The following is a 14,240-nucleotide window of genomic DNA, read 5'->3' on the forward strand; positions in this document are numbered from 1 at the left end:
AAGTCTCACAGTCTTTTTCTGAACTGGTTTGACTGCTTTGAATCAAAACCAAACAGTTTGGTTTTATAATCTTGGACTACTTTTAATTTCTTCCAAACTGATAAGCCAGTTACATGATTGCAGGTAGCTTGATGCAATTACAGGAGAGTCGCAGTGAGGGAGTGTGTGGGCTTTATAAAAACAAGGCAATTCATAGGCAGTATTGTAGGTAAATAGACGTTATAAAAAATAGTGGCTTTTTACTTAGACTCTGGTGATTATGAGTTCTACTTTTTTCTTCTTCATATTCCAAAATAAGAAACCAGTACTAAAGCCATTAAATATATTTATAACTTAATAAGATACTAGTTACTCCCCAGAGTAGACTGGTCTGCCTAATGTAACAGCTAACCTTTATTAATAGAAGCTAAAGGCTGCTGGTAGAGCTGCCCCTGTCTTGTTAATTTGGGGTCAGCAATGCTGTGATAAAATCTCACTTGTTAGGGTTCTCTGAAAAGATCCTCAACTGCACAGCATTCCACTCCTAGGATGGATGCCACATCGGTAACACTGCTGGAATTCCTACAGGATCTGGCTTAGTCGAAATGACAGGCTTTGAAATGACAGCAGTGACCTTGAACCAAACTAGAAAGTATTAGTTTTTACCCCACTTATATAGTGTGTCATAACGTGTGAAATATCTTTTGTCTACTCACAATATGAGGATACAGAGAATTTTTCTTGGAGAGAATTTTTTTTTTACTGCAGTTTTATATATTTATTGGGCTCTGAACACCCGCTCAACCCACTGAACACCATACCTACTTTAATAGGTGTGAGAAGAATTGGGATTATGGACTAAAAATAACAGCTCTAAGCAAAGGTTCACCAAATGCTTAAATTGCTAAATACTTTAACTTGCATTCACTCGTTTATTGCTCATAACAGTCCCATGAAGTAGTTTTCTTCCAGGACATCTCATGCAGCAGAAAAGGATGACAGCTTCCTATTCTGTTGGGGAGATGTTTTTTCCCCTCAGGGAAACCCCTCAAGGCCCTTACTCCCGGGCCAACAGGGATGTCTGTGTTTGAGGATAGGATCTGCACAATTGCCCCTCTGCTCCTGCAGGACACTGAGCATGGCTTTTGATGCTGGGGAGCACAGACCTAGGCCCAATTATTCTGGTGCCTTTAGGTGGTGGGTGACTGGATACCCCACAGGTTCTTGCACTTTGCTTTCTTTGAAGAAATAGAAGCTCCATCCAGAGACTGTTCCCCAGGTGTGGCATCAGCAGCTAACCCTTCTTGAACTCCTTAGGTTCAGGAAATACATGTGGAAATTAACCCCAGGAATGGAGAGTCCAATGATTTCAAACTGGCAGATGTGCCATCAAGGCCTACTCCAAGAAATGGGCAGGAAAAGGAGCATGACCCCACCCCCACCTCCTTACCACCAGGGCAGCTTCAATTTCAAGTAGTACAACCAACCAACTGCTCCCTCCTTAACAGAGCTTACATTTACCCAGGCCTGCTGCGTGCTTTCCGTGGATTAACTCTTCACCCACAGGCTGACCATGCAAGGTAGGTGCTAACGCTGTCCCGGTCCTGCAGGAGGACACTAACGGCAGAACAGGATTCAAACCCAAGCAGCCAGAGTCCTGGGCTCCACTGGGCGCCACGTGTTCTGTTGGGTTCAGAACAACCAGAGGGAACACCACTCTACCTGCTGGTGCCCTGGGTGTTAAATTTTGAACGTAAATAATCTAGAGAGGGATTCCAAAGGCCAAGGGCTTATCTGGGCCCCCTGACCACTGCTCTGGTGTTTATCTCCAGGAGATTGTGGGTCTCTGGACCAGCAGCACCTGCTTATCTCTGGGTTGGTGGGCCCCAAGCAGGCCCACCCTGTTCCCATCAGCCTCTGGGACAGCCACTCCCTCACAACAGTCCCCACTCCACCATAGTCTCCTACCACTTGACTGCTCCAAGCCCTCCTCCTTCCTAAGCAGATCTAATCCTGTCACCTCCCAGGATCCACCTGACGAGGTCTTAGCTCCTTAGCTTGGCATCCAAGGCCCCGATCTGACATTGGCCTACTTGTCCGTTCTTATCAGCTGATCCTCACTTGGGCCCTGGCCGCTCTGTTTAGGCTTCCCTTTGTCCTTGCATGGATGATTCTCCCTGCCTTCTGTTTTCCATCCACATGTCCCTCACCTTTGTCCTCCAGGAAAGCTCCTTTTTATTGTCCCAGGCTCGGCAAAAATAGTTTCTGTGACGCCTTCCCTGAGCACCTCTGAAGATTACGCCACTCTTAGTGATTCCATTTCATTTTGAACTTAGTTCTGCTGTAGCATTTGTCCCTGTGTTGTAATTTTATATATGCCATCCATTCTTCACACACACCCATGTCGCCTGCCAGACAGAGAGCTCCTCAGAACCAGAATCTATGTCTTAATTGTCTCTGAGTGGCCGTTCCTGGCACAGTCCTGATCCACAGTCGCTTAATACTGCTGAATTAAAAAAATAATAATAAATGCAGATTCACTGTGGAATCTTTATCCACAAGTTACAGCCATGGACTTTTTGCTTCACGAAAGAACTTTCTTAGGAAGTGTGGGCCCCCCACAATCTTAAGAGGTGCCGTCTTCCGACTGAATGTCACCTAAGTGTTGCTGAAATTGCCTGTTAGCTGAGAATTCTGAGTTAAGTATAGGTCCTCTTTCCTAACCCAAATGAAAGACTTTATAGCTGAGCAGGTACTTAGCTGTGACACTGGACACTGATTTATGTAAGTCAAGTCAAGCAGAAGAGGCAATGGGATTTATCAAAAAGTTATTTCTGGTAGAGCAAAGCCAGTGCCTGGCTCAGACCAAAATGTCAGTAGAATAACTTACAACTGACAACTTGCTTTGAAGCAGAATAAACTAAATTGCCACATTCCTTATTAAATATACCAGCCCTATAGTGAAGAAGAGTGACTAATTTTTTTTTTGTTAATTCCTGCTGAGAAGCTTATTCTAGAAGAAGGCATACTTTCAGTGAGATTTTGGCACAATCTAAAACAGATGGTTACACATTATTGGTGCTTCGTCTAATACTAAAATTTGTGGCAATTGATTAAGGACCAAAAGTTGCTTTTGGACCACATTCAAATTGTGATTGTGCTGATCTGAGCTTTAAGTAACAGTAGAATGTTGTAGTCAGGAAGCAGAATCTGGACTAGACAACTGGGGAGATAATATGCAATAAAAACAGTTTGCGTCGTGTGAATCGGCTCTGAGGGAGCGTGGCATGAGAACTTCCTGACCAGCTGAAAGTAGAAAGGGCGGCAGTGAGCTTGTGACGCACACAAGGAGCTCTGCCAAGAAGGTGTTAAACATTTTCTGCTAAAAGTGGTTTCCGAAGCATCTTAGGGCAAATTTCCAATCTTCTCAAGTAGGAGGATTGTTTTTGAACAATAGAAAATTTTGCAGAGCCCCTCCCGTGATAATAGTCCATCAAGAAAAATTCAAAATCACAAAACACTATTACGAATTCAATAATGCTTAATAGCATTTATTCTTCAAAAAGTGTACAATTGGAAAGTATTAGTGCAAACGTGGGAGGCCTCAAAAGTAGCTTTATATCCTTCCAGGGTCTATTCTTTGCTTCATTCACTCATTTATTTACCCAATATTTATTGACCACCAGCTTTGGCCCTGGGCGGGGCCTCCAAATGGTGAATTGCTGTCCCCAGAGGGTCTGCGAAGCTCTCCGGGAGACAGAGAAATGGACGTTTCAGGATAGGTCCTTTGCTGTCTCTGTTGCATAATTGGCTAAACCTTATAAATCCAGACCTGTAAATAAGATCTAACCATCAACTTCAATGGAACACTTCTCAAACAAACCGAGCTGTGGATGTGGCCTAAGCCGCTGAGCTTAATTCATCTGTAGGACGAGACCCAGGTTACAGCCATTTCCTGTAACAGCCATAAAGCTCCCCGCAATCTCACTTTCTTTTCTGCGTTTTTAGTTAACTCATCACTATCATCTTGAATGTGAAAGAAGGTGAAACTTCCCCATGAATGATTGCTATTTCTGCCTCCCAGGATTTTCCCATTCTCCCCTTTTGAGCAGACCTCTTTTCTCATAATTCGTCTGCCATAGTTCAGCACGTTGAATTCACAAGGACAATATGGAAACTATAGGAGAAATCGGTAACAAGCCGTCAAAGAGCACACTACCTAGTAGGCAGTGATGCTTTTAAAAACAAATGTAGGAGCCTAATACTATGCTGTTCTAGATGTTGAGATATAGCAGTGAATGAAACTGATAAAAATCCCCGCGCTCCTGGAGTTCACGTTCTAGAGGCAGATCAGATGCAGCTCTCTAACGCTAACGAGAAGTACCATGGACTCTCACACAGAAACAAGACCACGGAGGGGCATGCAGGAAGCCTTCCTGGTGCCGTCAGCATCTGAGCAGGGCCGGAAAGGATGGGTGGAATTCTGATCTCGGGAACTGTGGATTGGAGGGAAGAAGAGGCCAACCCACCCAAAGGGAAGAGTAGGAAGAAAGGCATGGAGGTGGGGAAGTGTGGTAGGAAGGGCAGGTTTGGGGGCTAAGTTGTTACTATGGATGTCAGCTACTGAGCATTTACTATATGCCAGATTCTGTCCTTTTTCTTTACATGTAATACTTCTTTAGACCTTTACTACAACCCAGCTTGAGAGGTAAGGGAAAACTGAGGCTCAGAGAGGTTAAGTAAGTGGCAGAGCCAGAATTCCAAACTAGGTCATCTGACTCTGGAGCCCAAGCTTGCAGCAATCACACCATGTTGATGCCCAAGGTCATGAAGGGCCGCAGATGCCAGGCTGCGAAGTATAGATTTGATTTCATAGGTGATGATGAGAGCTATCAGGGAGATTAACGCGATGGAATGATATGACCTCAGACGTAGTGTTTGCGCTGCATTCCCTACATGGGCTGAGTGACAAATAATATGCTTGCCAGTGTGGTCTCCTGGGTGTGGTACGAGTACCTGGAGGGAGGAGCCACCGGGAGTTCAGGTAGGCCAAGTTCAAAGTCAGCGATGGAATGGGGCAAGTTGGACGCCTACTAGCCTAATGGAGGGCTGTTGTTAACCTAAGTAGGGCCGTCTGAGAACAAGAACTGCAGAGGTTCCTTCTAAACTTGGCTTTCTTCCATGGGATTTTTCCCTCCGGCACTAGTCATGTACCCTCCAGTCATGCATGCCAGCCAAATTCCAATTAGCGATTCCTTTAATGTAACTCAAAAGTTGCTCCACCAGTGTCCTCAAGAATAGGCAACACTCATCCTCCTCTCTGCATGAAGGTCATGAGGCGAAGGGCGACTGGCAGGGAATCAGGAACCCCATTCCCACACACACTCTATTAAGTCCAATTCTTTAAAGACTTAGACGGTAGCTGTCACCACCCCTGTCCTCATTATCTCTCACCTAGATTATTGTGCCAGCCTGGTCTCCCCATTCCACTTCATCTACACACGCCTGTCAACCTCCCTCTTCCATCACGTCACCAAGCTGCTCTGAAACCTCCAGGGTGCCCCCAATTCCTACCAAAGTAGGCCCAAGCTCTCCAGACTGTAGGCCAGACTTCCTTTCGGGTTTGTTTTCACCATTTCTCCATCTTACCTATTCTACCCTCCAGCCAGATTCCATATTCCTTGAAATTGCCCTCGGCTTTCCTATTTTCATGAGTATTATTAATGTTTCCATTGCTGGGGATGCCCACCATTCCTCTCCTCCTGCCAGAATCCTACCCATTAGTCCTGCCCAGAATAAAGGCCTCTTCTAATACCACCTCCTCTGAGAAGCCTTCGCTGTTCTTCCTATCTCAGTATCATCTACCCTTCTCCAGAGCCCCCACGAAGCTGAGGTTGTGTCACTCTTACAGGCATCATTTGTACGCACATCGCTAAGCTCTCTGAGGACCAGAAGGGTGTAAAGACCTGCTTGTGTCTGTGTTCATTACATGTCTATGTTCCTTACAACACACGGCCTGGCACCCAACAAGTTTGTTCATTTGAAGTCGGAACAGTCTCCTGTGGTCTTTAGGAAGGCTTGGGTGTGGCAGGAGGAAGGTGAGAGACTGGGGAGAAGCAAATACTCACTGAGATAGAGACATCAAATTCTTGTTCTGGTGAGAGCTGAAAATGTATGAAACTGTACCATTCTTCGTTAGATTCTGTCTTGTAAATTCAATCACCCAGCACATGAAGATTTTTTGTACCCAGTCACCCCTAAGCTTCAGAAATCACTGGGTGTTGAAGGTTGGCTTTGTCACATTCTGGTTGCTCCCCTCTTTGGGCCTGAAATGTGCTGACTCACTGGGAGGGCCCCGCTGCACCTCCACCAGCCCGTGAGCAGCAGCGGTCACAGCCTTGTGCCTGGGATCAGGAATGGAGCACTGGTCTCAAACCAGGTCGTACACAACAGTCACACCCATAGCCCAGCTGCTTCTGCTCCTCCTGGTCTCTCCACCCTCTCTGCAAACGGGGGCTGACGATAATTCAGCTGTATTTTCTTTTTGAACTTGGAAAAATGACGAGCTTGGCTGACTTTAAAAACACAGTCTCTTCCTTGTTCTTTGAGTAATCTTATCAGAGTCACAAACCGCTCCTTTCAGAAGTCCAGACCCCAAAGAACCCCCCTGCCTTGGGCAGGATGAAAGTCAACTTGTTATTCTATAGAATGCCTGGGAGGCAGCTTGTCCTGTGATCAGAGGCACTTGGGGGGAATCCTGCAAGATGGACGAGCAGCCTCAGAATCTGTGATTGGGAGCCCCTCCCCAGATATGATCCTTATCTGCTCCAGGGGAAATTGTTACATGTTCTTAAAGGTTTTCTCCAGACAACAGCTGCACTGTCTAGCAGCTACTGACCTCTGGCCTCCATCAGAGGTCATAATATAGAGCTTGTACAGACAGTGATCAAGGAAGAGACCCTGGAAGAGAGCTTCTCCCCTGTTCCCTAGAAAGGAAAGTTTTCTCTTGGTACAGTTTAACAGCCCCTATGGAAACAAGAAAGCTGGGCAGGGAGTGCTATTCTCTTTATCACTCTGTGAGTTACTTTCAACTTAAAGAAATTTACACAAAATCTTGCATTATCATTGAATGATTCAGTCGTGGACCTCAGGATTTCCTGCTGGCTACATGCACTTTTTTTGGTAACTGAAGGATGATCAAGCGTAAAGGAGCACAAACCGTAAGCGTACGACTCAATAAATTTTCACAAACTGAATGTACCCATGTCACCTGTGCCCAGATCAAAAAACCTGGGGCTCAAGATTCCCCTCACGCCTCTTTCCATGAGTGACCTGTCCTGACCAGGAGCACCACAGAGCAGTTTTGCCTGTCTTTAAACTTTGTATAAATGGGATTGTACAGCGCATTCTCTTGTGCCTGGCTTCTTTCGCTCAGTGTTGTGTTCCTGAGCTTTATCCACGTTGTTGTGTGTGATTGTAGTTCCCCATACTCATTTTTAATTCATTCGTTCTTCAAATGGGATGATCCCCAAAACTGCAGCTCAAACTCCATCAGAGTACCATATCCCACGGCAGAACATTTCAGCTATGAATGCGACGGTCATACATAATCCTCATCCTGCTAGTAACAGCATCCCATCTACAGGAATGTGACACAAGCAAAAGAAATGATGGATATTTGGAGAGATTCCTGGGCCAACAGTATGGCTTGTATTCTTTTGAGCAAAGAAAGGGCTACACTTACACTTTTGCCTCCAATTCTTTCTTCTGAGTTTCTGGGTCTCCCAATACAGAGAGTGATGGTCAGGCTGTCTTTGAAGTGTGCTTTAGAATTCAAGAGGGCCTTTCTGCTGACCAAGTTTAACTGGGAGAGGGACCTAGAGGCTGAAGTACCAGCAAAATTTAAAGAAAAGCTTCACAGACTCTATTGAAAAGAATGGCTGTCCCATCGGTGGGTTTCTGGAACACATGGTTGGTACGAGATTGCTGATGTTTTGATAGAAGAGACGTTGTGTTCGGTGGCCATGGACTCTCCCAGTGGGAGAAGGAATAGTGCCAGTTACACACTGCCCTTAGTACTTGGGGCATTGCTGTTGTTCATTTCTTAAAGGAAAACTCTGCCTGTGTCTCGGCTCTGTGGAAAGGCAGGGTGAGCAGCAGTTTTCAGAGGAAAACGGAGCCAGGACAGGAGGGCTGGCATGGTGGGATGGTCTGCCTACAGGCGGGGCAGCTGGAATGCTCCCACTCAGGAGGGCTCTGTGAATCTGTCTTCCCTAGTTCTGAGCCATCTCATCCTAGTGGGAGCCAGCTGGAGCCTGACCTCTTTTTGTCCTTCCTCTGTTCCTTGTTTTAAAACACTTATTGAGCACTTGTCTGTGCCCAGCTTGGTGCTGGGCACAGGGACCATAGTGAGGAACAAGAGGCAGTCCCTGCTCTCAAGTCACAGGAAGCCCCTGACAACAGGAAATGCTGGTAACTTCTAAGAATTGTGAGAGAGCAAGACAAGGCCTCTGTTGTTAAGCTGCTTACGCCTGACAGACGAGTCAGCAGATGACCAGGGCTCAGTGCACTAGCTCCCGGGTAGCTGGACATGATAGAGAAGCCTCAGCAGGAAAATAAGACTCATCCTAACGAACCCCTGGGTGGATGTATGAGCTACTGGTTTTTGCGTGTTTATCGTACATGAGGCACTTTGTGAACGCTTTACTATCGTTATCTCATTGTACTACTCCCAACAACCCTTTGGGATCAGAACATTTTTATCTCCATTTTACAGATGAGGAAACAAGTGCAGAGAGGTTAAGCATCTTAACTTTCTTCAGTGAGTTTGGGCCATGGAGACTGTGTCCTTTATTTATGGCTTGGTCAGAAGCTGAGCCATGCCTAACACGACTTCAGGCCTAAAAGGTCTGTCTGGGAAGCCAAAACAGATGAGTATGTCCAACTTCACCAAAACTCAGGGAGCTCAAGGAAAAAGAAACGAGAAGAAGCTTAAAGGAACAAGAGAATTGGTAGAGGTTACTCGCGTCTCTGATTCTTGTGAGTACAGGGGACAGGTTAAAAAGTAGGCAGTGTGACAGTGTAATTGTCAGCCAAGCCAGCCTTCCACGCCGGGCGATGACAAACGTGGTTTGGTTCCAGCTGAGAGAAGGGATCGATGCAGAGATACTGAGATCTTCTCTGTGCAAAAAAGTAGCCTGGACAAATTTACCCCACTGACTAGTTTGGCAGTGAGTGCCAAGGTTTCTGGGTGTTTCGAAAGGCTGCTTTTTTCGGAGAGGAGAAAAATGGTGTCTCACAAACCAGGGTATTAGAACTAAAGAAAGAGCCAAGATACCCCAATCTTCTTGAGTCTTTCCTGACAAGGAAGGCCTCATCCATCCTCTTTGAACCGAGACTGTTCCTCAGGCGATGAGAGTGGGAGTGAGGGAGAGAGCAGATCAGTTGAAGAGTTTTTCTCATTAAGTGGCCAGAGGCAAAGATTCCACTGAGCTAAGCTCCTTGATGAAAGGGGAGCCAAGGATGACAGGAGTGTGGGGTGGGAGGAGGGGAGACCTGGAGGAGGAAGGGGGAGGCAAAGCCAGGGCGCACGTCCACACTGCGCTGCCCCCTGCATTGCTGCCATTAGCTCAGTCCCTCACACGTTAGCAGCTCCTGTTGATTCAGCACCCACTAAGGTCAAGGCTCTGAAAACCATTTCACCTCTGTTATCTCATGGTATTCTCAAAACAACCAGCCGGGGCAGGTACTATGGCCATGACCATTTTACAGATGAGAAAACCAAGGTTCAGAGAGTATGGCTAACTTGCCCAGGACCTCATGGTTTTTACTATGTGGCCCAATCTTAGAAATGCGGTGAAAGAAGTCAAGAGTCTAGTAACGGTGGAAGCACTGAATCTGAAAACAAAGGCAGACCAGTCCTGGGCCAGGGATGGGGGACAGGACTACAGAGCTGAGACCAGGAGACAGAGGGGGCACAGGAGCAGAGCCTGGAAGAGCCCAGCAACGGAGGACAGATTGGAGTAGGGCAGGTACACGGGGCTCTGGCAAACCCAGCTGGATGTCAGCAGGGAGGAAGAAGATTAAGGTCAGGGAGGCAGGTAATGGCGCCATGAGCCCCACTCACCTGCAGCTGTGAGCATCCTCTTGTTATAGAAGTAAGGTAAGAACTTCAAACTGGCATAAAATTCTGTCCTTGGGTGATGTAGTGTCTTCTCCCCTTTCCCCTTCCCTGTCGATTTTTTCCATAGCCCTTCTCCTGACCAAACATACTATATATTTTGTTAGTTTATGTCTCTCCCTGAGAATATGTACATTCCTGAAGGGCAGGGATTTTTTTTTCCTGTCCACTGCTCTATCCTCAGTATCTAGAGCAATGTTTGGCACTTAATTAGCACTCAATAAATATTTGTTGAATGAATAAGGATGCAACAGTAATATGAGAACCGGGTCTCTCAGGCACTGTGTGCCTCCACTGCCCAGCTGAACTGCTTTGAGCCTGGGCATCTCGCCTCTCTTATTGGGACTCCCTCAGTCACGATTTCTGCAGTGTGAACAGGCAAGGCAAGGATGCACAGGGACTCTGGGAGGCAGGATCCAAAACCAGGTGCTGAGCACCTTGTCTATGCTGAGCAAAAGTCGAAAAAGCAAAGGTCGTGGTGGCGTTAATAAATGTATACATTGGTCAAAACTCATTATACCTCATTAAATTGATTACAAGAAAAAAAAACAAAGATGGACTCTCCTGCCTCCTCCACAATGCCTGGGACCATCTCACAGCCCGCTGGAGACTCTGTTCCCAAAGGGCCTCCCTCCATTCTGACTCGGTTGTAAGGAGGAAAGGACTAAAGGACTAGCAGAAGGAAAAAAGAGAGAGACATTAAAGAGACACCCCCTCTCCAGACCCTTGTGTGTGAAATCTTTAGTGAGGCCTTCAAACAGTCAGATGCCACAACTTTTATTTTTAAACAGCTCTCAACTCAAGAAAGCGCTGAAGTCATGTCTAAGGTCAATGGAACTATTTGCTCCAGGGAAATTTACTTGGGGTAAAAGGTTCCATCTCCTTGGGCATCTTTTGAGAGTCCTGGTCATCAAAGTCATGCTGCAAAGCCCTCTGACTCCTGAGCCAAGTCGAGCAACATTTCTGGTCTGATGTTTGATGGACAGGATGTCGGCTTCACGTCAAACACATGTGCCGGAGTGAATGCTCTTCACGTGCAGTTGGCTCACTTCACTGAAATCCAAGCGTGCCTGGCGGGCTTGCGCCTGGTTTAGAACACTCAGAGCACAAAGTCACCTTTTTAAAGCAGGCTAGGTCTTTGCAGACGTCTTCAGTTTACTGACTTTAGTTGGACATCTGCCTATGAGAAAATGTGATGTGATTTACAGCAGTCCACCTTACGACATCACTTTCAAGAATGCCATTGATCCTGACAGACACTCTGGATTTATTGACCGTGTTTGCAACAAGAAACACAACCAGATTAGATATACTCATTGATTGTAGGATGTCTTCTGATTCCAGGAATGTGAACACAGGAATGTGAACACAGGAATGTGCATTCTTTATTAAAACAGGAAATTCAGGAATATTAGGTCCCATTTCCAGATGAGTAAGAAAAAGTAAAAAAGATTAAGTGATTCACCCAAAGCAACTCTGAGGACCCCTGCCAGCCACAGTGTATGTGAGCGTGAGTATGAAACCTAGCAATTAATGGCTTCAAAAACTGGGAGGAAAATGCTCTGTGCCAAAAAGAAGCTCTGTATGTATTTGCGTACCCTCTCCTGTAGCGTAGCCACCCTTTTAGACCAGGTGGTTGTGCCCCTGCAGAAACTGCGGTAGAGAGGACCCATGCAGATTTCCTGAAAACCTCATCTTTCAAACGAGAATTCGCAACAAATGTGGAAGGCTTTTCTGTTCTCACCTATCATCCTTATGAGTCAAGGGAAGCAGCAAAGTAGGGGCTGCTCAGGACCAAGAGAACGTTTGCACAGATGGCAGTCTTGGTTGTAAGGCGTGACGCAGGTAAAAGGGGATGAGAAATGGGGGTTCAGTCTCTCAGTTCATTCATTCATTTATTCATCCTTTGTTTCACTCAGCAAATATTTGTTGCTGTCCCTTCAGTACCAGGTTCTCTGCAGGGTGCAGAGCAAATGGATCACTTCAACAGCCCCTGCGCTCAAGGAACATAGGCTTAGAAGCAAAAACAGTTAGCTGCTCATTATCAATTAATTCAACAAATACGTATTGAGTGCCAAGCACTGGAGAAACAGCAGGAAAGAAGTCAGACAAGGTCTCACCCTCATGGCGTTTATAGGCTAGGGGTGGGGGACACAGAAATTAAACTCGTAATTGTACAGGTCATGAATTAATTACCATTGTGGTTACTACAAAGGAGAAGGAGAGAGTGCCAGCAGAGTCAATTACAAGGGGCAGTGTTCGAGAACCAGCAGGAAACTGGGAGAGGGCAGATCAGGAAGAACCTGACAGTGAGGAAGACTCCAGAGGCAGCACTGGGCCCAGTGGGTGTCAGCAGGGCTCAGGTCAGGGGGAAGCCAGGCTCACCTGGAAGCTGCACAGGTACTCAGGTAGTTAGGCAAGTGGAAGGGGTCCTGGTGGAGGGGAGGAAGAGTAAGGAAACCCCAAATAATTCACATAATTTTTTTGTTTACGGGATACACATGACTTACATGTGTCCCATGCAGACTCTGACCGAAGGTTTTAAGTGGACCAGAGCCATGTGGTGTAGCCTGACTTCCGCAGAAATGGTCTCCTTGTGGAAGCCAGGAGAAGGAGAGGCTGGGATCAGATAACCTGGCAATCTTGACTCTCCAAATGCTGAGGAATCTGGAATAGATGAGAAGTGGAGATTCGGGCTGCAACTGTCCCGTGAAGGGGAGAGGAGGAGAGAAGGGGCAGGGAATTAGCGTTCACAAGCACTGCACACACTGTGTCAGTTAACACGTGACATGGAGGGGAGGCTGGGAGACGTTTGAGCCGTGGGCCTTGGAAGAAGAGAAGGCAGAACACAGATATTGGCAAACACCAGCTGTCACCGTCACAAATCACAAACGCTGACCCCCATTATGACAAAAACCCCTCCTTGACTGGATTGAAGGTTAACCCCAGACGTTGATGAAATGCAAGTTTGATCATTTCATAAATATTGCGGGGGAAACTGGATAACTGTGGAAGAAATTAAAATGAGGCCCATACATCACCCTCTAGACTCTTCTCAACTTCAAACAGGCTAAAAGTTAAATCATTTAAAAATGCCACAAAGATTATGGTAAAACAGAAAGGCATGCACCCCACTTGTGGAGAAGTGACTATTTTCTAACTAAAAAAATTAGTAGATATTATAAGGGCTGGCCAGGTGGCACAGTAGTTAAGTTCATGTGCCCCACTTTTGCTTCCTGCCCCCTGGGGTTTGCCGGTTCGGATCCCAGGCACGGACCTATACACTGCTCATCAAGCTATGCTGTGGCAGCATCACACATACAAAATAGAGGAAGATTGGCACAGGTGTTAGCTCAGCAATAATCTTCCTCAAGCAAAAAGAGGAAGATTGGCAACAGATGTTCACTCAGGGCCAATTTTCCTCACCAAAAAAAAAAAAAAAAGAAAGGAGAGATTATGACACACAATCAGCTAAATGATGACAACAATAAAAACAGGGGACTGGAAAAATACATGAGTTTAGTAGCCCAATTAGGTGGGGAAATTATTATAAACCCCTTGTCCAATGGACAGATGGCCAATAACTCTGAGACACTTGGCACAAAGGTTAAATACTCAGGAACATTTTAGTGTTTATAGTCCTTAACGACACATAAACATGTATTACAGCCAAGAAGACCCCAACTCTTGCCAACAAATTTAGCGAAAATCTGTTAAAATGATGAGGCCCACTGCTGGCCAGTAAGCAAACAGGAACTAACTCATGGGTGTGTGAGTCAGCCCAGGGGACCTGAGGAAACCTGGCCTGACAAGATGATGCATTCCTGTGCCCTTGGGTTCCCTGATCTCACACTTGGGGACAGATCTCAAGGAAATAGCTCAAGAGGAATAGTAATTAGAGACTGTCTGCCCAGGTGCCTGCAGTTAGGAACTGGTTACCTAAAAATCTGTGTTCAGAATAATTCCGTTGCCATAAAAAGTTCCTCTCTGGAGTCGGAAAGACAAGGGAGCTCGTCAAAAGCCGCCCATTTAGCTGGGTGACATTAGATATGTCGCTTAACCTCTCTGAGCCTCAGTTCCC

This window comes from Equus caballus, chromosome 25, assembly GCF_041296265.1.
Source record: "Equus caballus isolate H_3958 breed thoroughbred chromosome 25, TB-T2T, whole genome shotgun sequence".
NCBI lineage: Eukaryota > Metazoa > Chordata > Mammalia > Perissodactyla > Equidae > Equus > Equus caballus.